This window comes from Urocitellus parryii, chromosome 10 (genome assembly GCF_045843805.1).
Source record: "Urocitellus parryii isolate mUroPar1 chromosome 10, mUroPar1.hap1, whole genome shotgun sequence".
In the NCBI taxonomy this organism is placed as follows: Eukaryota; Metazoa; Chordata; class Mammalia; order Rodentia; family Sciuridae; genus Urocitellus; species Urocitellus parryii.
The window spans coordinates 126,612,768-126,634,474 of NC_135540.1; the positions used below are offsets into that span (position 1 = coordinate 126,612,768).

The 21,707-nt window shown below is 56.5% G+C and overlaps 1 long non-coding RNA gene across 1 annotated transcript; it reads left to right on the forward strand.

Annotated features, from left to right (window-relative positions):
* Positions 1-7,729: 7,729 nt before the first annotated feature.
* LOC113193099 (uncharacterized) lies at positions 7,730-10,510 on the forward strand. Its single transcript, XR_003302103.2, has 3 exons — positions 7,730-8,161; positions 8,252-8,772; positions 9,816-10,510. It is a non-coding gene; the product is annotated as an uncharacterized LOC113193099 (long non-coding RNA).
* The last annotated feature ends 11,197 nt before the right edge of the window (positions 10,511-21,707 follow it).

The following is a 21,707-nucleotide window of genomic DNA, read 5'->3' on the forward strand; positions in this document are numbered from 1 at the left end:
CACTGAATAGGACTGTGGGAAAGTTTTTTTTTTTTTTTTTAAGTGTCCCTAACAAAGAATTCACATGTGATGACTGGAGCTCAAGCCACCATCTTGGACTAGGAAGTGGGCACACGAAGCCTGGTGGGGTAGTGAGGTGGAAGTAGATGGGGGCTCTGATGATGGATGAAAGGTCCATACCCCCCCCCCCGGGGTCACACCCTCCCGACATGGTCCCAAAGAGGAAGATACGCGGCTGCACAGTAAACCATGGTTTTGAGTTTATCTGATCCAAAGGATTCAAGTCTCATCCAAGGGGTGACAGACAGTGGCGAGGATGGCCATGTGGCCGCTGCCCTTTACACTCACCTTCTATGGTTCCTGGGATAACTGTGGCTCGAAGTCAAGAAAGGGGAGACCTGAGAGCCGTGGTCCTAGGATGTGTCCTGCAGTGACATGTTTGCGCACTCTGTGACTCGTCGTCCCCTACTGCAGACGGGGAGATGGAGGGTCACGCTGCCTGCAGAGGGACACGCAGGGGGGGGTGGCTTGAGAATCCCGGCCCTGGCCTCCTCCCTGTAGCCCTGACAGCAGTCCCACAGTGCACAGCCAGGCAGCACGCAGAGGGACTGCCGCCCAACCGCAGGGCCCTCCGTTCCCAGCCAGGGTCTGTGCGGCAGTGCTGCCTCTCTTCACAGGTGACCTTCACGTGGGGCGGGGCTGGGCAGGAGGCTTCCCAGTGGCGCTGTCCTGAGGGACAAGAGCACCGCGGGAAGCGGCAGGTCTCTCCACCTGCATTTCATTGGTAACATGTTTTTTGGCCATAAGACTGGCCAAGATCCAGGGAGAGGGGACACAGACTCCCACCTTTGTAGGAGTGTCAGAATTTGTAGATGTGCTTAAAACCAGTCCCCGTATCAGTCAGGCGTGTATTCAGTAATGATCATCCGGCTGGTAGGGCTCCTGGGAAGAGAAGGAACATAGACATGATGGCTGGAGCTCACACAACCATCTTGGACCATGAAGAATCCACAGAGAGACACCAGGAGCCAACATCACGGCACCTATAACAGGGAACAGGTAAGTCCACCTTTCCAGACCTAACCGGTTGAATTCTGGAATCTGGGAAGCTCAGGAGGCCCATGTTGCCCTGCGTGTAAGTACCAGTCATCAGAGCTGGCCGGGTCCCCTCCCTGTCTCTGAGGACCCTGTGGCTGCCAACCTTGAGCCCCAACTTGGGAAGAGTGGAGGACGTGGCCAAGGGCAAGGGTCTCCAGGCACAGGGGTGAGGTCAGCCGTGGAGGCCCAGTGCCGCAGGGAGGAAGGCCGACTTGCCTTTCCAGGGTCCAGCCGACCTCGGGACACAGGGCAGTGAGGCCGAGCTCCCCAAGTCCCCCAGGGCTCCCTCCACCACTGCCCACCTCCCGCGTCCCTCCCCGGGACAGGAGCCACGGCCCAAGAAGGGCCAGGGGATGGTCCAGGGGACAGCAAACAGGGCACTGGGAGTGTGTTCAGGGCCAGGCGGGGTCACGTGGAACTGTTGAAGCGCCACGCCCACCTGCAGGGAATCAGGCTCCTCCCGCCTGGACACGGGGCAGTGGGTAGGACCGGAGCCCCCCTCCTCTCGTCCTCTTGGTGAGACCGGAGCCTTGGGCTGGAGGCTCTAGGACCCTGAGTGACAGCAGAGACCCCTCCTCGGCCGCCTCACCCTCGAGGATCCAGGCCAGGGACCCCAGGAGGGTGAGCTCCCAGGGCCACCTGCCCGCCCCGTGCTCCCCAGACCCACCCTGGCCTTGCGGGCAGCGGGAAGGTGGCCCTGGAACCGTGGAGGTGGGCGGTGAGTGCAGCTCCTCTGTCTCTGCTTCTCCCACGGGCTTCACACCAGGACAAAGCGCTTTTCCTACGTGGAGCCAATGGTGGGTCCTGAATGGTTTCTTGGGGACCCTTAGCCCCAAACTCACCCTGTGACCTGAGGACACGGCGGGGAGGGGTGGTCTGCCCCGGCCGGTCCCCTAACTAGGAGGGAGACCGACGGGCAGAGGCGCCACCTCCGCTGGGCTTTGCCCCAGGGCCCTGGCACCCAGCCCCATGCCACTAAAAGCCACAGTCGGAGGGACCCCAACCTGACTTGAACCCCTGACTTGAACCCCGCGAGGCTCCTTGCAGCCTCCGCTGACCCCTTGGTGTGAATGATCACGTTTCTCTGCAGGAGCATCCACAGGTGCCCCAGGATGCTGTCCCCAGGGGGCTGCGCCCCACTGTCCCTTCATCAAAACCCCCAAATCCGGAAGGAGTATCAGACAGGGGAACCACGGGCCAGCAGGAAGCACAGAGGTGACCAGGGGCGTGTCCTGGGCTCAGTCCCAGGATAAGTGCCTGGGGGGGGGGAGCTGACAGGGAAGGGAGGGGCTCAGGAGGGGCCACGGGAGGGACAGGTGGGAGGAGGTGCTCAGGCTGGACTCCAGACCCTTTCAGAGCCACACTCTGGCCACCCACAGGCGTCACCAACTCTAGGGTGACATGGCAGCCACACCGTCCCCCGGGCTTCTCTCCTGCCCAGGGTCAGGGGCTGGGGAGGGTCCCCCAGGACAGGCAGGGCTGAGGGAGCCGTCGACTGGACTTGGCTCCTCCTCTGGTTGGCACTGGGCCTGTTTCCTGGGCTGAGTGACCAGGCTGTGAACTAGGGGCATTCAGGGTCCTGGGGCTGGAGGCTCAGGCCAAGGCCAGCGGCTGCTGCCTTCCAGAGCTGCAAGAGCCTCTCCAGGCCGGCCCTCCCAGTGCCCTGTGGCCACAGCACCACGACGCCCCCCCACAGCCTGCGTCTGTGCCCTCAGTCTCCCTGTCTACGAGGACATCCGTTGTTCTGGTCACCAGCGTGACCTCATCCTGACTACGACATCGGCAGTGGCCCCACTTCCAAATCAGGCCACACTCTGGGGTTCGAGGGTCAGGGCTTCTTCGTGTCCCTAGGGGGGACCTAGTTCCACCCAGGCTCCAGTCTTCCCTCTGGTGACGCTTCCTGGCAGCTGTGGTCAGGCCTGTGGTTCTGGAAGGGCAGATGGGGACAGAGTCCAGAGGAGGGAGGGCCAGGGTGACCTCCAGATGAGGAGTGGCCAGGGCAGTGTCCCTGCCGTGGTGACATGAGAAGGGACGCGGAGCCCACCAGAGCCTGGGGTCGGAAGGGCCTGGTGGGAGGGCGGCTGGGGCTCAGGAAGCCGGGCGGGGCCACCTGCAGGGGCTTTACCCACAACTGACCACCGGAGGCAAAGAACTCGAACTGAAACCAAAATGATTTCCCATCCTCCCATCATCCAGGAGTTTGGCATCTCACCTGAGTTGTTAATCTCGGGAAAAGTGACAGAGGACACACAGACCCCGTCGCAGCGTGGATTAAGGTGTGGGTGCTACCTCGGCCACTTCTTACTGTGTGACCTTGGAGAAGTGACCTGCCTTCCTGGGCATCAGAGTCCTGTGCCCGAGAGGGTTGAGAGCCAGCTGCGTCACCCGGCTGTGGAAGGACCCCGTGTGAGCCCAGAGGGAGGCCCTCTGCCCAGTGCCCGGCACCCGCGTGCTCCTGGGTCCACGTGGCTGTGATCCATGGAGCGTGAGCGCATGGGGAAGCCCAGAACAGGCCACGGCCCCGGGCTTCGGGCTTCTGGGGCTCACCTTGCAGCAAGTGTCCAGGGAGCTGGCCGGTGATCCTCAAGACCAAGAGGACCGAGTGTCTGGAGAGTTTGAACTAGTGCCACCTGGGCTCAGCCAGCTTGCCCCCGGGACACTGAAAAGCTGGCTGAGGGGCCACAGAACCACCGCCTGTGTCCCCTGAGGAACGTGAGCTGCCCGAGGGGGGAGGGCCCAGGCACAGAGTCTTCCTCAATCTTCAAGGAAAAGGGTGAACGGCAGCATTCCCGGACGGGCATGTGACCATCCCTCAGGGAACGATCCGAAGGCTTGGGCACGCGTGGGAGAGAGGGGCAAGGACCCGCACTCTCGGGGTCACTAGGAACCAGCCGTCCCAAGCCACTTCCCTCCCGTGACGGGGAGCAGATGCCAAAGACCCAGGGGAGGGCTGGGGATGTGGCTCCAGGGGTAGCGCGCTCGCCTGGCATGTGGGTGGCCCAGGCTCGATCCTCAGCACCACATACCAACAAAGATGTTGTGTCCGCAGAAAACTGAAAAATAAATATTAGAATTCTCTCTCTCTCTCTCTCTCTCTCTTAAAAAAAAAATGACCCAGGGGAACTTAATCGTGGGAGATGTTACTAGAGACCCTCACAACAGCCTTTGGGACAAGAAACAGCAACGTGATCTTCACAGCTGGGCCGTTCCCTCTTGGGTTGTAGCCAAAGAGTCTCACTTGACAATCAGCCCTAGGGGAAGGTCCCCAGAGCTGACTCCCAGGCGCCAACTCTCCGCCAACTGGGACACACGCTTGCCTTGGCTGGATCGAAGAGTCTCTTTCTCCGCTGCTCTGAATGCAGTTTCAAAGATTTCCCTGTTTGTTTTTGAAGCAGATTGGAATATTCACAACACATTTAGCATTGTTTCATATTTGCATTTAAAAAATCCCCCCCCCCCAGTGGTGACATATTTAATCAAAATGCGTTGGATGCTCCATGTCATACAGAAGCCTTCCTGGGCCTTGCTGATGAGGGGGGAAGCTAGTGGGCCAGCAGGCATCATTTTCTGCTCTTGTTGTTTTAATAAATAAATAAACACTGCACATGTGAGCTGCCCACGCGTGTGCACGCGTACACACACACACACACACACACACACACACGTTTTCTTGGTGCCACCTATGTGTCAGGCAGTGTGCTAGGCACAGGAGATTCACAGTCATGACATTGGAAGGAAGCGACTTCTTGAGCCAAGTGCAGAGGCATTTCCCGACAGCCCAGGAGCTGCGGGAGCATGTTCGTGCCAGCTCTTGCTATACATCCTCCAAGGTTTGCAGCCACCTTACCCTTTGTGCTGGGTTTCACTTTTGAAATAAAAGCTGATCTCCTGAGAGAGGCCATAAAGGCAAAACTGCAGTCCAGACACTTTTTTTCCTAAAGCAAGGAAGGATGTTTACAAAGAAAGTCCCGAGAGAGCACATTGGGCCAAACACTGGGAAAAATCCAAATAACCTTCTCCCCTGCCCCCAACCACTGAAATGCCACCCGGCCCCCAGACAGGGCGGGCCAGCTCTCGCCCACCTGAGCTGGGCTGCTCGGGGCCTTGCCGCGGGGTGAGCTTGTGGGACCAGCTGGGTACCCTGTCCCCGCATGTCACCAGGACGTTTGTCCTACATTGTAAGTGGAGTGAAACGCAGCACGGATCGTGGCTGTTACAGGCCCAGCGCGGTCCCCCCCCCCAGGTCCCCGGCAGTGCCTCACGGCTCTCCAGAGGGTGTTTTCTGGACAGACAGGCTGCATAAAACAGACACAGGAACCTCCTCTTCTTCCAGTCTGGCTGCTCAGCCCCCTGCCAGCCCTCACCGCCATCCTCCAAGTCAGCACGGTCCCATCCGTCAGGGGTGACCAGAGTCACTCAAGCAATCCACGCGGGGTGTTCACGGAAACACGGGGTCGCTCCGAGCCGCGGGGAGTGTTTGGGAGGTGGGTGCCACGCGGTCTCTGTACAGTGGCTGAAACGACTGTCTAGAAATGAGAACCTCGTCCCCTGACCTGGCGCAGCCCACCTGGATCCTGGCAGCCTCTTAGGAAGGAGCACCCTGAGATCTCTGAGAAGACACCAATGCGGGACCCCATGCATGACGGGTGACCCAAATTTCCAGGGGCTGGCCGGGGTCTCTGTGGTTCCTTAAAATCTTTCCGGGTGTTTCTGAACCGTTGGGGTGTCAAGAGCTAGGGGTCCCACATCAGAGACCTGGGTATGCAAGTTGGTTGTACCGCAGAGTTTTGAGGGAGCCCTGGGGGCACTGATGAAATTCTTTGAGTGGGGGACAGAAACTACCCAAGTCAGATACCATCCGTTAGTGCTTGGAACATAGTAGGTGCTCAGCAAATCCATCCATCCACAATTGCAGTCAATTCCTGGATGCTCCCTGCACAGATTCTGTGTCTCTCTCCCTCCGCTTTCTCATCATGATGCCATGTGTCCCCTGTGTGCCCAGTGAGTCTCACCCCCCCTCCAGGTGACATCTCAAGAGCCCTCAAGAAAGGCTTCTGTGAACACCTGCTCCTCCTAATGCTAAAGGAGATGCATACAGGTTGATGGCACTCTCAGGCGTCTCTTCTCTCGGGTGTCACCCGCCTCCTGCACTATGATTGGGTTTCATACGATCGCTTCCATTTACTAACCCACGACCACCTACAGGGCAGGGCATTCAGCTTCCATGTCTCCATGAAGGTGGTGGTGAATTCATGTGTCAGCTTGGCTGGGCCATGGTGCCCAGAAATTCGGTCAGACATCATTTTGGATATCTCTGCAGGGTATTTTTGATTGAGATGAACATGGATGTCAGCAGACTTCGAATCAAGCAAATTGTCCTCCATAGTAGGGGAGGGCCTCACCCAATCAGTCGAAGGCCTAACTAGAAGAGCAGCAACAAAAAAATTCTGACCTCCCCCAAGCAAGAGGGAATCCTGCCAGCAGGTGGCCTTTGGACTCAAATGTGGCCTTAGCTCTTCCTGGGCCTCCGGTTGGCTTTATCCACCCCACAGTTTTGGGGCTTGCTAACCTCTAAAACTGAGTGCATCTCTTAAAGTAAACCTTTGCCTTTATATGAACACATTCTGTTGCTGTTTCCCTGGAGAACCGCGGCTAGTGCAGTCACCCAGCGGAGTGGCCGCAAGTCTTGAGGACGTCAATGGTGCGGTCCGTCCTTTCCCGGGAGCTCCTGGAAGGATGTCTGGGTTCGTGCCTTGCAGAGAGCAAAGCTCTGCACACTCGTTGCTAGAAGTGCTCGTCCCCCTCCCCCTGCATCGCCACCACGGTGGCAGCTGGTTCCAGGGCTTGTGCCACCGCTGGTCTGAGCGTGGCCTGCAGCTCTTCCTCCATGACCGCTGGATGCCTTATTCCAGACAACCACCTCGGCCTCTTCCCCGACCACCGAGTGCTGAGCTGACCCCTGCTGTCCGGGGCAGCCTCTGGGCCACGTGGTTTGTAGTCGTGCCTCATTGGATGGAAGGAAGCCGTGGGGACGGGGACGGGGTGTTCCCTCTTCTTTTCTGTGAGCCCATCATGCAGCCACCCAGAAATGGGCAGGCATTAGCAGGTCGAGGGGGTCTTTTTTTTGCCTGGGTGGTGGGTGGTAGGAGAAAGCCAGTTTTCCAAACTAAGGATGTTGCCAAGACATGTTCCCGTCTACCGAGAGGCTCTGCTGAGTGAGGACAGTTTCTGAACCAGTGACAAGCCCCAGAGGAGAAATTGCCCCGATTTACTGCAAGTCCAAACAGCTTGGCTTCCGCCAGAAGGTTGGCGCTGCATTTGAAGAACAGCTGGAGCTCAGTTTGGGTTTGGGTTATGAGTCATGAGTCGGGCTGAGAAGGGTGTCTTTGGGGAGACGGGGTCTTGGGCAGGGGACCCAAGCTACGGTGAATAACCCTGACAGCCACGAGCCTTGCTCAGCAGATTTAACTGCCTCAGCTGGGCCTGTCAGTCAGCCAGGGCTGTGCAGCCTCGGGAGACGAGAAGCACCGGCCAGCCCAGGGCCAGCAGCCAAGTCCCAGGCTGACATTGGGCCTGGATTGAGCTTCCTTGTTCCCTGGTGCCAGGCCATTCTCAGAGGCTCAGAGCTGGGCCAAGCAGGGAAGGCCACGGAGTCCTGCCGTGGTCAGAGCAGAGGAAGCCCAGCAGTCCTTCAGGGGGACAGCGTGGGCAGCGGCACACCGCAGCAGCAGCCACCGCAATACCCACAGGCCTCAGAGGCTCGCCATGGGCCAGCCCAGGCCCTCCACGAGCTCCGGGCCTCCTGGGCAGAGTCAGTAAAGCACCAGTGCTTCCCGAGGGCTGTTCTGCTTCCCAGGCCAGCGGCTGCTCGGGTGGGTCTTGATACGGTTTTGCTTTCCCCTCTTCTTCCCGGCCTCCAATCCCTCTGCAGACGAAGACGGGGTCTGGGAACTGGGGTCATGTCTTTCAGTACAGAAAGGCCCAAAGAAGATCAAACTCTCCATCCACCAGAAACGAGTCCTCTGAGCATGGTGACAGTGACACTCAGGATAGCTGGCTCTACGTAGGTACTGTGTAGACGCTCGGTGTAGTTCTACAGAATGAGGATTTTGCTGTTTCCCAATTTGCACTGTTTCACTTAACAATGTCACAGGGCACTTCCTCTAACAGTGACTGTGGACACACGTCAGTATGCTGTATAGAAAGGTATGGACTCAGCCACCCGTGGACGGGTGCTGAGAGTCCGCTCAGGTGAGCCTTTCCAGACCCCCCTGCCCCCCGACAGCCCACCTGATCTGCGCTCTGCCCACGACTTAGCCCTGCGCCCCGACCGTGCAGCAGCTCCTCAGTGCTGCAGATGTCTGGGGAATGACTCCGGCAGAGGGCTTTCTGTCTCGTTGTCTCATCTCCTTAGGAAAATTTCCAGGAAGGAGAGTTTCAGGCTCACAGGGAGTAGGCATTGTGACACTTGTGACCCAGTGCCAGCTGACCTTCTAGCTCTGCCCACCAGAGGCAGCCCTCACCCTCTGCCGAGCCGCTGTTCCCCTTGTGTCCCTCTCTGCCCGTCCAGTGGGCTGGATGCTCAACTCTAAGCCCTGTGTGTCCATCTGGGTTTGGAGGCCTCGTCTGCTCTTTCTTCCTCTTGCCAGCAGTGAGCTCAGGGCCTGAAGCAAGGTAAGTACTTAATAAATATGTCATGCAGTTGGGCCAGAATATTCATAAAGCCTGTCCCCACGCTGTGCACCCGAGGACATGCAGAGGAGCGTGTCATCAGCTCTGCCGCAGCCCACCAGGAGACCCGGTGACCCAGCAGGCCTGCACCTGTCTTTGGAGAGAAAGAGACAAGGTCGTGGGGGGGGGGAATGGGAAGCCGGGTCCTCACCCAGGTGGGCCACAGAGGATGCGCCCTGGGAGCTGCCACCATCCAGGGTCATGAGGGTGGGAACCAGGAAGCAGCCAAGAGCAGGCCCGGCCCAGAGAAGGGTCTTCTTGCCACCTCCATCAGGAAATGGCTTTACACACCCACACCCAGGAGCCAGCGGCTCAGGGGGACCCCCAGGTGTTAGAGGAAGCGGAGAATGAGGACTTAGGGTTTAATGCAAAAACAAACAGCCAGCTTGCCCTGCCCCCCCTCACCCCCACAACCTCTCATTGTCACCACTGTCTAGGTGACAAGCAGCCGAAACCAGGGAAACCTCTCCCTTCCTGCCCCCTGTGCCACCTTGTGCAGGTGGGGTGCGTGGGACACCTGGCTAAGGGTGCATGCTCATGTCACCGTGACACCCAGGGAGGCTTCGTGTGGCTTTGTCCACACAAATGGAAATTCTCTGGGGATTTCTCTGGCCATTGGGGAGGGCCGTGGTCACCTCTTCTGGGGCCACCCGGGCAGCACACTCCCACTCCCCTGTCTGTCCCCAGAGTGGCCTTCCCCGCCTGGAGGGGGCAGTGTCCCCCAGGAGAGCTGGCCAGGGCAGAGGCGGGAGGACATGGCAGCGGCCAGAATCTTCCAGTAGTTGCCTGGAGGCCTGAGGAAGGGTCTGCCTCGGGAGCACACCGGAAAGTTCCATTTGTGCTGTTGCCTCCTGCAGCTCTGCCTGGCGGCCTGCAGCTCTGCCTGGCGGCCGGCAGGTGAAGGCAGATGAAGGCTGTAATTGACATGGCCAGATCCCGCTGTCATCACCCAGCGGGCATACAGCCCGGGCCTGCTTCTCCCACAGGTGAGGCTCAGGACCCGTCCTGACGGAAGCTGGGTGGGGACAGAGGAGCTGCCATGTCAAGGATGCTGCCAGATGGCGGAGAGAGCCCCAGCGCAGCCGCCAAGTGACAGCCTCGGAAACAACGATGCAGATGGGAAGGAGCCCCGAGCTACCCAGGGTGGTCTGGCGCCAGTCACTGAATGCCTATGGGGCGGGAATGCACCCCGACAACCCCCCGAAACTCCCACCAAAGGCCTGATGTGCCCAGCCGGACCCCGCCAGAAGCAGCCAAGCCTGTACCCTGAGCCTCCTAGGGCTGCGATCATCGTCACCCTCTCTGCTGGGAAGCCAGGGGACTGAAGAGCAGGGACAGCAGGCAGCTCTGCCCAGGACTGCCTGGTCCTCAGCTTTCTCTGCCAGCACCCAGGGAGCCGGCATTCTTCACCCTGCCCCCAGGGGCCTGCTGGATTAATTGCACCCAAATGGCCAACCTCCCTCTCCTTAGCATGAGCCAGAGCCTGAGGTCTTTCCCTACTGATTCTGCACCTTTGGGCAACCTCTGGGGCTGCTGGGAAGATGGATGAGTTAATATGCAAAGAATATAGAATGCACCTGGAATAGAAGACTCATTGTTACTGCACATACCATGTAATGTGTGTATAATAAATAATATACAATACAGAGAGCATGCAGCACACACACACTCCAAAATATAATATCACACACATGTAAAATATAAATATTACATAATAAAATGTTTATGTTTATTACAGTATTGTCTATAAAATATGAATATCACATGTTAGGTTTTATGTACATGTTATATTTTATATACACATATACCATATGCAGTATATAATGATAGTATTAGTTCAACAAGTATTCATTAAGCACCTACTATGTGTAGGGAGAGAGAGGAAGATGGGTGTGGGGAACGGGAGCCAGCTGCGGCTGAGGCCCTGCAGACAGAACAGGAGGGTGCGAGCTCCTACCGCCCCTCTGCTGTTTCAGGGCCCCCCATTAACAACATGCAGAAGGACAACAGGTGTGTTTTGCAGCCCAGACCTCAGGGGACCTGTGCTTCTCCTCCCCTGGCAGAACGGTGTCCTGAGGTGGCCATGCCCTGAAGCAGGAGCAGAGACAGACCACCTGTCCCCGAACCCAGGGGCTCGAGTGAGCCTGGGCCGGTACAGCAGCAGAGCCACCAGTGACCCACAGAGCTCACTGCTGGGCGCATGGTGCAGAGCCATAGATACTGAAGGAGCAAGGGGCAGGGCCGGTGTGAGGAGGGGACTCTCTCCTCTGACTCCTGCTGGGCAGTTCCTCTGGGTAACAGACCACAGCCGTCTGTGCTCCCCTCCACCCCTGGCCTTCTCTCCCTGGTCAGGGGGGCTCCAAGCACATGCTGCTCCCCTGTCTGCTTCCCTGGCTCTGCACCCAGCCGGCCCTGTGCATCCCCAGCCTCAGCCCCAATGGCCGGTCCTGAGAGCCGCCCTTCCTGGCCTTACCTCTGGCTCCTTTGTGCTTTTTCAAGCTGCGTTTTTCTACAGAACACTCGTCTGAATTTGTAATTATACATTTATTTTTGTGCTCCAAAAGTCCAACCCCAGAAAATCTCAAAGAGCTTTTGCATCTAGACATTACAAAAGACAAAGAACCTTCCTCCCAGTCCCTTGCCCTCTCTATGGGTTTCTTTAGATCCCTGGTTCTCAGCACGTGCTGGTCCTGGATCCACATCAGTGGCCTCACCTGGGAACTTCTTGGATTCCGCCCGGGGTTACAGGATCGGGAGCTCTGGGCTAGAGCTGAGCACTCAGGGCCTGGCCTTTGAATGAGGCGTTCGGTGTGTGTGTGTGGGGGGGACTAGGGAAACAAGGGACAGGACCGTGGGGGCTTGGAAAGACAGTGGGCCACGCCCCTTCTGCTGGGTTTGGGGGAGCTAGTGGGTGGGGAATGCCAGGCAGGTGTGCAGGGGTGGGGCTGAAGGGTCAGGGCTCCTGGCAGTGTGTCTGCATTTCATGACAGAGGGAGGCCACCCCCCCACACACACCCCTAATAGATGAGGAAACCGGACTTTAGCAGGATTAGGTAACAGTCTCCACCCTCACACAGCCAGGTTGTGGCAGGGTCAGGACGGGACCTCTAGTCCATCAATCCCCAGGGTTGGTAGGGTCAGCTGCCAGCCAACTGTTCAACTGCCAGCCTCATTGTTATCTGGGAACACAGTCCACTCTTCTTAAAGATGCAGCGAAATGATCACCTCCGCAGAGAAATACTCAGGCCCTGCCTGGCCTCTGGGTGGGCCGGTGGGGTGGAGGGAGCTGGCCAGGCTTGGGGTAGCGGGCAGGCTCGGCTGCTGGACTCCACTATTCTCTTTCTCTCCCTTTTGTTCCAAACACTCAGGGCGAGGCCAGGGGCACAAACAGCACCCGGCAATGCATCTCCCCAAGTTTATTTACTAAAACAACATTATGACCAGGACGTGTTCACAATGAAAATATGACAGCCTGCGTTTCTTGTCGCCACGGATCTTTAATTCGAGCCTGCCTCAAGGTTTTCTATAAACCAGGGCTTCCTGGCCCCCCATGTGATTCCTGCACGCGAATGAGTGACGGCCCGGGCTGCTCTTTTCTCATCTGGAAAGGCTGCAATCGCTGTGTGTAAATGGGTAGAAAATGCTGATATTTGGATTCTATAAATAGCTCGCCTCGCCAGGCAGCAGGGCTGGGTTTCATCTGCGCGGTCTCCTTGGACTGTTTGGGGCCTTATCACTTCTATCCAGGGTGCGGCATACAAATGAGCCCCCGCCAAGTGCGGATTTGGGACATTTGGGCGCATCTGCGGGTAATGAGGGGGGCTGCCGCGGTGTGCGAGTGGCGGCCCGGGATGCGCACGAGCCTCCCCGGAGGGGAGGCAGCGCGCACGGCCCCTGCGCCCCACTTCCATTTGCAGCCCGCGCCGCCCGCCCGCGTGGGAGGAGGTTCTATCTATAGCGCGCTATTTTTAGCCGCATCATCTGAGAACCTGACAGCAGTTAATGACTAGGGCTCAGCGCGGGGCTGTGGCTGCTGCGCCGTGGAGTGCGCACGGCGGGACCAGCTGCGCCGAGCCCACGGTGTCGCATCTGCAGACGCCCTTTCTTCCCCGGGGAGGCAGGGTTGTTGGGGGAGGGCCATTTGGGGGGCATTGCCCCCCATTTTCTGAGAATGCTCCTCTGGCAGGGAGGGGCTCTCTTGTTCATTTCTGCGGCGAGTGCACGAGCGGCATCTGATGCTGCTGCCACGGTCTGGTCTGGAGAGGTGCAGGACAGGAATGGCTGGGGAGGACGCCCCGGGAGCTGGGAAAGGACTCTCATTGCAACTTGAGGAGATGGAAAACTTGGGGAGAAGACCGGGACACAGTCACCCTGATTCAGAAAGTGTATTCTTAAGGAAGGAAAATTCAGAGGCTCTACTGTGCTACTTCCCAGCCTTGATTGTATAGATCAGGTGCCATATGCACAGAGAGGCCCAGGGATCTGCCCAGGAACACACAGCCTGCATCTGCTGCCCAGAACCACGTTACAAGTCAAAGGACTGGTGATGTCCTGGGAACAAACACTAGAAGGTGTTCAGTGTGCGCACCTGTTCTCTCTGTCACCCTGCCTGCTAGAGGTCAGGGTGGGCTGGCTGGCTGAGCACCAGGAAATCAGATTTACAGCAAGGGGTGTCCTGGAAACAGCCAGTGTCTGGTGGTGCCAGTTGGGAAACCTGGGGACCTTCTCAGACATGGCTGGGGGTTAATGCTGCAGATGTGCCCAGGGAGAGTCCTCCTGTCAGACTTCCTAGTTAACACCACGAACCGATATGGACCACTCTGAGCAGGTTACACATATCAGCTTTGCATTCCCACTGGGACCACTACTACCTCATTTTACAGAGGAAAGAGAGTCTCAGAGAGGCTAAGTAACTTGTCCAAGGTCACACAGCTAGGGAAAGGAGGGTCTGGTATTGAAACTGGGGCTGCCTGGCCCCAGAGTTGGTCACACCCTTAACCCTCTTCCACATTGCGTCCGGTTCAGGCCCATCTGAACTGCCTCACTCAGCCCAGCCAGATTTAAGAAGCCTGGACATGTGAATAGGCTCCCTTACTCTTGGGCACCTCTGGAGCAGTGCTGTCCAATCGCGACCCTGTCCAGATGATGGAAACATTCTAGACCTGAGCCATTCAGTACAGTAGCCACTAGCTGTGACTTTGAAATTGCCAAGTTGGACTGAGAAACTAAAATTTCAATTTGGTTTAATTTTAATTAGTTTCCATTTCAGTAGCTACTGGTGGCCTCTAGAATACTAGCCACACAGAGCATTTAAATATGACCACACCGGAACCTGTTCCCAGAGATTTTAGTGGTCTGGGGTGAAACCTGGGCAGGGTTATTTTAAAAGATCTCCAGGTGAATCTGATGTGCAACCAAGTGCTTGATGTCCATGACCTCCAGGGTCATCCTGGCCTCTGGGAAGCAGTCCTCTGTTCATACTGTGTGGGTGATGTAGGTGCCTCACTCAATACCAATTCTACCCCATTAAGCCTTGCCTTCCTCTACTATGGAGACTTGGAGAGCTAAATGCTTGGTTTATATGATGGATGTGCAGCTGGAAGTGGAATACTGTTCTGGCTAAATAAATGAAGTAGAATTCTGCTAGTGGTGTTTTATCAACCTTCTTCTTCCTACTGGAGGTGAAACTAGATGTCCAGAGCTGTGGTGACCATCTTACACCATGAGGGAAGACCAAGAGATGTGCTGGCACCACCTTGATATCACTGTTACTGAGTCAAACCAGCAGTTGCCCACTTTTAGACTTCTTGTTCTGGGGTGCGTGTGTGTATGGGGGGCAATCTATTTGTTTGAGTCATTCTATTTATGTTTTCTGTTTCATACACTCTAAAGATTTCTAATACGACTACTTCTATTTTCTTTGGCTTTGAAATTATTCAAGATTAAACATGTTGAAGTAAGTGAAATGACTTTGCAAACTATAAAATACTCAGGAAATGGACAATGTTTGGGTTTGGTTTGGAAATATTGCCAAACTTTAGGCAAGAAATCCAACTATGCTATACCAGGACAAATTGGGGGGGGGTTCTCCACGGGGACTTCGTGAGGCTGAGTCCTGGAAATAAGTGAATTATTTGTCCTGCTTTGCCAGGACATTCCCAATGTTGGCAGGGAAAGTCCTGTGTCCTAGAAAAGCCCTCCGTCCTGGGCAAACCAGGGTAGTTGGTTGTCCTCCCTGGAAGTTTGGGGCCCAGGGACTCATCCTCCAGACAGAACACCTACTTTGGAGCAGCTCGCTAGCCGACCTCAAAAGACTAGGCGGCTTCTTGCAGGAAAATCCATCAGCTGAGCCAGAACATGCCTCTCTCAGCATTTCGCCTCTGGTTGCTGGTAGTGGATCAGTGGATCTGAGGATCACTCTTGCTTCTCCTTCTGAGCCCCCGCTGCTTCTTTCTCTGAGAGGGAGGGAGTGTGTGGAATTCTGCCGCTCCTGGGGAGGCAGGCTGGCTGTGAATACGTGCCCTGCTGCCCACACAGGGACCTGCCCAGGTTCAGCCTTCCGAACACAGTCCCCTGGACTGAACCATATCTGTTGGTCTTTGGCTACAGTCCTGATTCCACATCCCCAGCTGTTCACCCCCACTCTGCCTCTCCTTGATTTCATCCCAACTGAGTCATCCCTCCTTATCCATGACTGTACTTCCTGAGGCTTTAGTTACCTGTGGTCTGCTGAAGTCTAGAAATTGTAAATGGAATATTCCAGAAATAAACAATTCATAAGTTTTAGATCGCATGCTCTTCTGAGAAACATGATGAGATCTCCCACTGTCCTGCCTAGGATGTGAATCTTTCTTCTGTTCAGCATATCCATGCGGTATATGCTACCCTCCCATTAGTGACTTAGTAGTCTTCTTGATTACCAAGTTGACTGGGACAGCATCACAGCGTTTATGTTCAAACAACTGTTACTTTTACTTAATCGTGGTCCTAAGGAAAAAGAGTAGTGATGTGGGCAATTCATATATGCTGAAGAGATGCCTTCATCTTTATGTGAAAAGGTAGTTCTCTACTTAAAAGAAAAAAAAATGTATGCTGAGGTTGTTGAGATCTGTGGAAAGAATATATTTTCTATTGGTGAAACTGTGAAGAAGGAAAAAGATTTGTGCTGGTTTTGCTGTCGCATCTCAAATTGCAAAGTCACAGGCACAGTGCACGGTAAGTGCTTGGTGAATACGGAGGAGGCACTGAATTTGTGTAGGCTACGTAGGAAAAGACATAGAATATCTGAGGTGTGTTAGTATCTGTGGTTTTATCCACTGGGGGTCTTGGAACATGTCCCCTGCAGCTAAGGGGGAGTATTGCAGGCTCACCTTTTTATCTGAATGGCACATTTTGGTTTGCAAAGGAATCACAGGCATAGTATCTCTTTGATTATTCCAACAATCCTAAGAGGTGGATATTAGTCACTGGACCCCCACTTGCTAGATGAAAAGCTGAGGTGCATAAGATCAATTCACTGGCCAGCGTCCCTCTGATTTCTCTCTGCCCTTACTAGGCTGTGAGAGTCGTTTCGCGAGGGGCTCTGGAACCCACAGGTCTGGTTTGGGATGCGCCTCCTCTTCCCCACTGCGTGACTTTGGGCTCTTCCTCGGCCTCACTCTTGGTTGTCAGGAGTGGACCAGAGTACGTCTGAGGTCCAGGACAGTGCATGGTACCCAGCAGAGTCTCAGTGAGTGACCCTCCCTCGTGCCTTTCTGTCCCCCCCGCCCCCCCCCAGGCCACCCCTTTCCACCATGCTCAAATTTTAACGAGCCTCTAATGGACGAGAGCCCTTTAATAGTAAGGCTAAGGCCAAGTGCCCGGCAATTCGCTCTCCTGGCTTTCGAGGTCCACACTGTTTTCACTTCCATCCTCAGATGAGGAGAGAGCCCGGGGAGGCTGAGCCACGTGTCCTAGCCTCGTGGCTGGTGAGTGTCAGAGCCAGCCTGCGGGCCCTGGAGGACACACTTGGTCCCACCCGCCTCTCGCCTTTGCTGATCCCCTGGTGGGAACCCCAGGGGCCTGCCGGGCAGCGCTGGGGACCCTCCTGGACCCTCAGGCCTCCTGGGCTGTCCTATCAAGTATGACTGATTTAAAAATAGCCTGCGTCCTAAGTCCCCATGGTGCCCTGGCAGCCTGAAAGGGTGTCGCAGTCCCTAAGTCCCCTGCAACAAGTGACCACAAGCCAAGCAGCTTCACCCGTGCAGACTGAGCATCGTGACGTTCCGGAGGCGGGAAGTGCTCTGGGGTCTCAGCAGCTGACATGGAGGCTGGGTCCCTTCTGGGGCCTCCTCTTCGGTTCTTGCAGCTTCCTCAGCTGCCCCCTTCCCCGGCCCGTGACCCCCGCCAAGTCGGCAGCACCGGTGGGTCTGTGAGTCTGACCTCCTGGTTGTGAGGGGCCCATGTGGCCGTCCAGGACACTTTTCATCTCAAGATCCTCGACTTTGTCACATCTGTAAAGTCCCTTTGGCCATGCAAGGTGACACATTCATAGGTTCCTGTCCTTAGGATAGGGGGGCCTCAGGGAGCCCAGTTCTCTGCTTCTTGTCGGGGTGGGAGAGGGTTCGAATCCCCCCTGCTCTCTGAGCTGCTGTGCCCCCTTTCCTCCTCCGTGCAGTGGGGGGAGGATGGAGCCTGGGGAAGTGCCACCTTCTAGAATGCTCAGCTGCTTCCTCGGGTTCCATGAACCAGTAACCTCCTGGGAATCAATAACATGGTGCCGGAGGGACAAGACGGTGCAGGCCAACCCAGGACCAGTGCGTCCTAGTCCTGCCACCAGAAACCCAGCCGTGGGGCCACCCACTGGAGCTCTCGCTTCCCCTGTGGGGTGACCGTCCCCAGCTGTCAGCCTCTTCAAGCTGCTTTTCTTGACTGTCATGGAGTCCAGGCTCCGTCTGTCCTGGCCTGCCCCCACGAGCCCCCCTCACTTCACCCATGAACCTCCACCCCGTGCGCCTCCCGCCCTCGGCCTCCCTGGCAGTAGTGCACTGTGCATCCCCGTCTCTGCTCCTCTGAGGGACCGTCACTTGAATGGGGTGCAACTCTCCCCGTGGGCCTCCAGGGAAGGCGTGAACTGGATTCTCTGGATTTGTACCACAAATGACCAAGAAGCACTCCTGTGACATTTTCCCCCATGGAATAGTTCATTGAATCCTCTGAGTGGCTCTAAGTGGCGGGTGAGGTCATCATTCCCATATGGGAACACGGAGGCTGGGGAGGCTGAACTGACCCTAACCCTCAGGTCACAAAGCCTGTAGGTGGCATCTAGATGTCCAGAGGCTGTCACTGCTGCTCTGCCCTCTCTCCGTGGCCTCGTCTCCCTTCCCCTCCACACCCAGGGTCATTTATATCCTAACACGACTCACACGTCCTGTCCTAGCAGCTACAGAGCAAGGATGGAGGAGAGGACGGGGACAGCAGTGCTGACACTGCCTGAGGCCAGAGAGGACAGCTTCCAGAGACCCCGGGAGGCAAGGGCCAGTGAGGCTGTGCAGGGCTCGAGGCCACATTTGGAGGGTGGAAGCCCGGGGCAGGGCCTCTCTTGGCAGAAGCCCGAGGCCAGGTGTGTGCAGGTGTGTGGGAGAGTCTTTCCCGTGAGTGGAGAAGGTGTGGCCCGCAGTGGAGGTTGGGGACAGCCGCAGGACAGAGCCCGGGGATCAGCAGGGAAAGGCCATGCTTCCCGCTCCTGGAGCTGAGGAGAGCAGAGGAGGACAGAGTGACAGGAAGAGTCAGGAAGCCAGGTGCTGGGTGAGACGAAACAAGAAGAGCGGTGGGAGGGACACACACATGTATGCACACGCACACACATGCACACGCACGCACACGCACACATGCACACACACGCACACCCCGCTCCTCAGGGCTGGTGTGCCCAGAACACAGCCTGGTTGTGTTGCAGCAGTACCTCGTCTCCCACAGACGAAGAGCAGGTTCGATTACCGCCCCCCACGAAAGCAATGAATCCCCAAAAGCACTGTTTCCGAGCTGTGAAGCGCAGCCTCTACCTGGCTCATCGGTGTCACCCCCTTGGCGCTGGGGGGCATGGGAACCAACGCCGACATCCTGCTCTTCCTGCCACGCTGGAGGGGCACCAGGTCCTCCTGTCCAGGAGTCTCCTGTCCTCTGCCAGCACCCGTGGAACTGACTGGCTTTCGAGTAGCCTGAGGTCCCAGATGCCTCCTGTCCTGGTCAGGTGTGCTGGGGGACGCGGGGTGTGGGAGCTCCAGGTGATCTCAAGAGGAAGACGCCACCCGACCTTGAGCGTTCCTGTTGCCCAAGTCCACCTCTCTCCCTAATGATCCAATAGTGGACATGGGGTAGGTAGGATGGAAAGAGGTTTGTTTTGGCTCAAAGTTCCAGTCCAAGGTCAAAGGGCACATCGGGTGAAGTCCTTGCTGGCGGGGTCCTGACATGGCTGGGTCCTGTCCTCTCCCATCTTATACAGTCACTGGATTCAACAAGGGTCCCCACGGTATGACTTGATCTAACCCTAGTCATTCTCAAGGACCGGGCTGGGAACACTGTATTTGGATCCGGTTTCTGCCCTCTGAATACCTCACGGGGGACATCAAACTCCAGCCTGTGATCTAAAGGGGGGAACTGCATTCAAACCATTGTGCGTTGGAAGTCTGGGGGTAAAGGAGCTGTAAAGTTATTAATTAGGTGATTTGGGAAACTGCCTGGTGACTTGGGCAGGTGCAGAGAATTTTTAGATTTTTCTACCTTAGAAAGAAAGGTGTGAAGGTGACGGTGACGTCACGTGGCCCGTTAACATATTAACAGCAGTGAGACAGCAGGTGGGTGGTGGCTCCTCTGGTCTCTACTCTGGAGACAGCTGACATCTTCAGGGTTCCCATGACAACGTCCAGGGTGGCTGGCTGGACGTCCAGCCCTTGAGAAGGCTTCCACGGGCTCTCCGTCTACCTCGGGTAGGTATCGGAGGCTTTGGGAATGAACACCCTGAGTGCTAGAAGTGATTTTTTGAGGGAGGGACACAGGGTGGGGATGGAACTCAGGGGCACTCAGCCACTGAGCCACATCCCAGCCCTATTTTGTGTTTTATTTAGAGACAGGGTCTCACTGTGTGAGTTGCTTAGCACCTGGCTTTGGCTGAGGCTGGCTTTGAACTTACCATCCTCCTGCCTCAGCCTCCCAGCCGCGGGGATTACAGGTGAGCGTCACTGCGCCCGGCTAGAAGTTATTTTTCACTGGTGAAATAAGGAGTATTCAGTGTATACAGATTGCCACGGAGTATTACAGCAGGACTCCTGCTCCTGCAGAGGGTTTAAGGATCTAGATGAAATGACTTTTGAAAATGAAAACAGGTTCCCTGCTTCACCAGTTTCTTTCTGGTTCTTATCTCACACATTTGAAGAATAAAGTCCATGGACAGTAGTGGAAGGGAAGGGTAAACAGCTCGGATTCATTTAAGTGAAAAGAGAAGAAATAGAACTCCCACAAGGCAGGAGGAGACTGGGAACAGCAGAGTGCATCCTGGGGAGCCAGTCCAGGGCTGACGTGGTTTGGGGTCTGACCATGGAACAAAATCTGTGTGAAACCGGCGCTGGGGAGGGGGCAGAGCCCGGGGGGTCCAATGGACTGGGCGGTACTGGAAGAGTTCAGGCTGTCGGGGGTCCCTAGCCTTCCGGTTCTACTCCTCCTGTGACTCCAGCTGGGTTCTCTCCCACCTTCCGGTTCCCCACGCTCGGGGGCACAGGAGTTGGTTGGGCTGTCCGCACAGGTCAGCCTCGGGGGCTTCGCCTACGACAAGGCCTCGCAAGGCCCCTCACCCTGGCTGCTGACCGTGGGCTGTTCTCACACCCAGGGAGCCCCCAGTCCAGGTTCTCAAACTTGGCTGCACAGGTCATCACCTGGTAGGAAGCTTTACAAAATAAACCCACGATCGTCTGTGTTCTGCTTTGAGAGGCGGACCTCACGACAGTGGCTGGGGCGTTGCTGGATGTAGCCTGGGTCTCGGGGTTGGAAAGCAAAAAGGCTGCAGTGGCTCGCATTTAGGCCCATCACGTAGGAGTTTCTCTCTCTCTCTCTCTCTCTCTCTCTCTCTCTCTCTCTCCTTTTTGTTTGTTGGTGGGCTGGTGCCAGGGATTGAACTCAGGGGCACTAGACCACTGAGCCCTGTTTTGTATTTTATTTGGACACAGGGTCCCACTGAGTTGCTCAGGGCCTCCTGTTGCTGAAGCTGGCTTTGAACTTGCCATCCTCCTGCCTCAGCCTCCGGAGCCGCTGGGATGACAGGAGCGGCACAAAAGCACAGGGAGGAAGGGAGGAAGGGAGACGTGGGCTGGGTCGGCTCTCCCCACAGGGCCCTCCCAGGACGGGAGGCTGCGGAGCCCAGCCCAGGACGAGCTTTCCTGGCTCACGCCTCACGCTTCCTTCCCCAGAGATCCTGATGGCTCTCGCAGAACCACCGAAAACGATCCTGAGGCTTGAAAAGTGTTGATCAGAAGAAGAAACGTGCCAGTTTTATTAGCACTCATTAACAGACCTAATTACGCAGTGTGCTGACACTGTCAGTAACAGTGGCTGCTGCTGCACGTGGCACACTGCAGGGAGCTCTGCAGGGAGACACCTGCCCTGTGTGGGGCCTTGGTGTGGTCCACTGCAGTCCCTCCCTGGGGACGCTGGATGGGACCTTTCACCTGCTCCTGGTACAGGCTGCTGGTTCTCGCTGTGGCCACGCGTTGGACTCTGCCTGGCCAATCTGCGGCCACCGGCAGAGGCTCTGATTCCAGAGCCATCCCAAGGCGCGGGCAGGTGTGACCTGACTGTGGTGTCCCTGGGGCAGGGAGCCGGCTCCCTGTGCACAGAAGGTGTTTGAC